The following is a 6000-nucleotide window of genomic DNA, read 5'->3' on the forward strand; positions in this document are numbered from 1 at the left end:
CAGAGTATTAATTGCAAATTAGTGGGATGGTTGTCTGTTAACCCACGGCATTAGCTTGATTTGTTGGTCTAATTGCTTAGAAATGATGAGTCCTCTCTGTCTGTTGCACATGAACAAGCTCCATTTCCAACAATATGAGTCTGTGTGCAGTGCATGGGCAGATTCAGCACCCTTGTAAATATCCATTCTACCTGTGGACTAGAGTTGGGAAATTTGTCTCCACTGCATCACAGTAATACAGCATAATACTGTACTGATCCAAAGTCTTGCAAGTGAGGTTGTAATGTCAGTATTTTGTGCTTGTTTGGCTGTGTTAGTGCATCTTTGATGGGGCAGACGGGGTGAATAGTTTAACTTCCATGAGCAGATAATGTGTATTAGTGAAAGGCTGGCTGCTTCTTGAGGTTACTGGAGATGACGTAGCACTCAACTAGAAAGCCTCATTTCTAAAAATATGACCTACATGTGTGTGAGGGATGCTTTAAATCTCTCTTCCTGTGAGATTCTTGACATCCAAAGTGTGAAAAGCAACTTTGATCACAAGTCAACAACTCCAGTGTCCTGATCCTCGCAGCAGTCTGACACCGAGCCTGGCCTACTTTCCCCATCCCTGTGGATCAGGAGAGACAGAGCCCGTCTCAGTGTCTTTTTGTCATAGGCTTAGCAAGGCCCTGTTAACCTATACCTGCCTTGCTTAAAATCTCCCTCCAACTTCAAAGCTGCCATTGGTGAATAGATTGAAACGTAACATAGTGAATAAGATCAAAACTGTAATCTCTGTGAAATTGAATAAGAAGAAAGAATTTGCCTAGCCAGCATGTTTCAACATCAATTTATATCCTTTGGCTTTTGATATTCAAACCCAAGGGATCTGTTCTAAGCAGGGGTCCCAATCACTTTTTTTCTGGATTATCACTTAGCCCTGACTACAGGTGCTCTAGCAGGAGTTTTTAATCCAAGATAACATATATGACATACATAGCTCAATGCTAAAACTCATACATTTCTGTAAAGATTGGCTGCATGCCTCTCTTGAGGACATGTGGTGGCTGAGCTTCACAGAACAATCACACCAGCGTGAAAAAAAAAGAGCCGAGGCGGCGTGTTTATTGGCAAGTACAACAAATTTATGAGAAATACACCAGCTGTTTTCACACCATACTTGTGATGCTCTGTCATCACTGTTATCACCCAAGTTTATGAAGACACAGAGAGACAGTTTGTGGTCTTTCTGTGTTCCTCTTCAGTTTGCAGTTCAGTCAGCTTTGGCTACCTGCCATTGTCCAAAAACACATTGGGTTTATTGGTGATTCTGAATTGAGGTATGTGGCTGCTTTTCACTCTGTGTCAGCTCTGTGATAGACTGGTGACATGTTTAGGGTATACACATTCCTCCCCGTGATCATGATTTACATAAGCAGTTAAAAAAAAAAAGGATAGATGGAATTAGCTGAATTGAATTTGTGTTATTATTGTGATTTTTCAGGATTAAAAATGACCAAGTTTACAAATAAAAAAATGCTTTAAATACTACAATTTTGGTTTACAAAGCACTATGAATTCCAATAATTCATAATTCCAGTGCTAGTTTGTTGGTTATTAATGACGGTTTTTCTGGGTCCAGAAATGATTTGATAGCATGTAGCTCAAATCACAGCATAGCACTATTTTGCCCTAGAGGGTTTGATTACTGATGAAACTACAGACAAGTGCAAATTGAAGGAAACACAATCATAAAGTGTCTCATTAAGGTGTTGGGTTACCAAATGTCCCATATTATCTTCAATGCTGTTTCTCTAAGTATCCTGCAATCTACCGGCCAAAGCAGTTATAACGTAGCTATAGAGGCCCAAAAAAGCAGGCCTACTGAGAGTATAGACCACCAGCTTTCCAATGTGTGGAGGTGTTAAACACATCAGTCCAGAATCTCTCATAGGTGTTCATGTAGTGGGTTGAAAGCTGGTGACTGTAAACGTCAAAACATGAAAAAAACACTCGTTCAAATTAATATTTCATTGTAGTTTGAATGTGATCATTCACAGCAACTTCATATTGATTCGTAGTGACCATAATGGCTCAGTCACACTACAGTAAAAATTGGATGGCAACCTTCTGGCGACAAGCAAAAATTAGTGGTTGCCTTTTGATTGCACTGAATTTTTTCACATTCAGAAACTGATTGCAAGTAGCTGCTATGATCAACTGGTCACCCAGAGACTGAGCATGCAAGGCCCTTAACCTCTAGGTGAACACTATTAAGTGACAATAGCAGAGGTCACTTAGTAGGAGGGAACCTGTATCCAAACAGTCTCGCTCCAGCTCAGACTGTCTGGACTCATTCTCAGACAGATTGGTGAAGGTCTACAAATAGCTGCCATCTAATTTATAAATGCAGACAGATTTTCCAGCACACTGTAACCAATCTGAGTCAGTCTGTGCAGATAAGTGTAACTTGTCTGTGACACATCTCTTTGCAATACGAGACTCAGTTGATTGCCAATTAATTGCATTCAGGTTATATTTCTTTGTAAAAGCGAGATTATGTCATTTTGTAGTTAATCCACTGTCCTGCAGCAGCTCTGCCACTATTTGTAGCAGAATATCCACATTTCTGTTTTAAATCTATGAAATTGTAGCTGGACTCTGAATGCAAGAAGTTAATGTGAATTTCTGTTTAATGATAATTTCTGTATCAACAGATTTCATAGATTCGTGATTCCATCCATCCATCCATCCATTCGCTTCCACTTATCCTTTTCAGGGTCGCGGGGGGCGCTTGAGCCTATCCCAGCTGTCATTGGGCGAGAGGCGGGGTACACCCTGGACAGGTCGCCAGTCTGTCGCAGGGCCAACACACAGGGACAGACAACCATTTGCACTCACATTCACTCGCACATTCACACCTAGTGGCAATTTGAATTATCCAATTAACCTATCCCCACAAGTTGCATGTTGTTGGATGGTGGGAGGAAGCCGGAGTACCCGGAGGGAACCCACGCAAACACGGGGAGAACATGCAAACTCCACACAGAAAGACCCCGGCCTGATGGTGGAATTGAACTCAGGACCTTCTTGCTGTGCGGCAACAGAATAGATTCGTGATTATTTCATGTAATTGCCAACTTGACCCCATTCATTCGCAGACTTATAATAGTCTTATGATCATTGACACACTAAAATTGCTTTGAAGATGGCAGCTAACTACAAGTGTTTTGGACCTGGTCTCCATCTTCAAAGCAACCAGTGCACAGGTAGCAAGACCGCAAGTTCATTGCAGATGCTTACAATAAGTCTGATCAAATATGGTCTCCCACCACTGTTGTCTCTACTGTGACTGTAGCATGGAAAGTCCCAGTAGAGACAACAGTGGTAAGAGACACAACGTCAGGATCACCTCAATGTAGTGGTCAGCAGTTCAGATTATTCCTGTAATTTGTCAATGGTGATGCCATTCATATTGAAACTACAAATGAAGCCTAAACACTTATAGTTTAGATGTATTTTTCTACTGAGAGAACTGGCAAAGGTTCAGAAGATTCCATAGCAAAAGATGTGTCAGCATATATATTGTTATCCAGAAAACCTGTATAGCTGCATGTAGATATTATTGTTTATTCATACTTAGAGTATGTACATGATCTACAAATGTTCTTGAAATTTTTTAAGCTTTTCTGTATCCTGCAACTTAAGCAAACTGAAGAGAATATTAGCACTAAAAAACCATATCAGCATTGAATCCTGTCAAAATTCTCTTGAAAACAAAAGGAAGCAAAAATGTGGTTGCTGTTTCAGTAAAAGTATCTCAAATCATAGGCTGTTATCAAGCCCTTCACTTGCAAAAGAGAACCATTAAGAAGGACCTAATCAGCTGTATTTGTTAAATAAGAGCATATGGGATTGAAATGAAACACTCTTAGTCAAATGGAGGAAAACAACATTACTCACAGTTCCTGATTTAAAAATAGACTCATGTTAATGCTCCCTGGCTCCTGCCGGTGCTCAGTTCGTATTACTGCCTACTCAGATTTGACTGATGTTTCACTGTACAATGGAAATCAATCCCCAAGGTCTTTGTAAGACATATATGAAGCATACATGCTTTATATATGTAAGCATAAATGCATGCATAGCCTCTACACAGATGTTTACCGTAAAATTCATGTGTGGTTGCACACGTTGCTCAAACATCTGTGGTACAAAGTCCATATAGTAAAGTCTATAGTAAAGAAAAAAAAACGCTTTAGTAAAATGAATGTGGAGTAGGGATAGTATTTGGTCTTTCATTACAAATAAGAAGAAAATTTCAGGCAGCAGTAAGAAAAGGTTAGACAGGCGTGACATAATGTGATTGTCGTGATCACGGTGTGAGTGAACATAACCGAAAGCATCACGCTGGCTTCCACCCAGTCACACTTCCAGTCTGGTTACACTTGATCTTTCAGGATTAGGAGGCTGTGTGGGATTGGGAGAGATGGGCTTATGTACACCATCACTCACGCTCACTGATCCTCAGCAGCCGAGTGTTACACCTTTGTTTCTCCAGACAAGGGATTAGACTCATCAAACGAATGTGCCCTGCAGCAGACAATATGCACATTCAGGGAGTTTTTAAATGCACACAGGCAGAGATGACGCCATTAGCAAGTTACTCGGAGGCCTGTTTTAAAGAAAGCTGTGGGCGTGTTAGTGTGTATGTGGTGCCCCCCTCGTGAGATGACAAATATCACACTAATCCCATTAGAAGTGCAAAGTGCTCTGTGTGCTCAGTGACAAAACTATTTTTTTTGTATCAAGCAAGCATCTGACACTATTTGCAAGAATTGTTTTTGTTCTACCTGCATCAGGGGCGGACCAGAAATCAAAACAGACAAGTGGGGGTCGCAGAAGCATGGAATCATATGGTGGAAAGGCAAGTCACCCCAGGGGAGGTGGTTTGATGCGCTGCAGGCTGTCTAGAAGGTGTTGAACTACACCACATGTCAGCATGGCAGCTGTCCCACCAGCTAACATCAACTACTTCCACATGACATGAATAATATGGCCTTTTAAGAAACCATTTAAACTTGATGCTTAAATCTACACAGAGCCCGATCTGTATCAGTTCAGCCAGGCAGAAAATTTGGATTTTATTTGCTCAGGTTGTCAGAGATAGATATCTCCCTCTGGGATTTCTGCCTTTTCCCAAATACAGTGGAAGCAGATGGAATTTTGTTTGTGGGGCTTACAAAAAACCCCCAAAAACAACAACAACAAAAATATTGCCTTAAAAATTTCAATGAAATATCTCTTTCCAGAAACTGTGCCTCAGCTAGACTGGATGAGCCACAGAACAGATTGCCAACCATTTTCAGAGGGACTGTTTCTTCAGTAGAAAGTAGTTCAGATGGAAACGGTTGACAGGGAAGTCTGTGGATTATCCAGGGTAATTGGGACACAGTTTTTGGAGAGAGATGGAGATTTTTTCTGAGTTTCAAACACCTCAAAAGAGATGGACTGGTCCAACCTCCCTTTTTAGCAGAATGACAGAAAAATTCGAGACCAAATCTCGAGCTGACACACCCTCCATGGGTTCATATCGATCTCATACCTGCTTGTAACAATACCACAAACCACAGAGGGTAAGTGAGAAGAAATGGCCTACTTAGATGCTTTCCAAGCATACTTTATCATCAGTGAGCAAGATGGTATTATAAAAATCATTCCGTGAGTCAGCTTCAAGTATTTTTTTTCTTACAGTTTTACTCACATTACCAGGATGTGCCATGTTGTGTGAATGTGAATGAAATTATTCAAATCAGCGGATGTGTGCTCCCTGCTTGCATTTTGACCTCGTGACATAGTATTCTTTGTGGGTTCAGTAGATTTCATAGAGTCCCTTCGAATTTAACATGAATACTTTCACATGGGCACAATGGCCAGGAAATGAGTCATTCAGAGAGAAGAAAAATGCTGTATATTGATTACGAAAAGCTGAAAGCAGGAACCAAGGCTGGAATTCTC

Source organism: Oreochromis aureus, linkage group 1, assembly GCF_013358895.1.
Source record: "Oreochromis aureus strain Israel breed Guangdong linkage group 1, ZZ_aureus, whole genome shotgun sequence".
Lineage (NCBI taxonomy): Eukaryota > Metazoa > Chordata > Actinopteri > Cichliformes > Cichlidae > Oreochromis > Oreochromis aureus.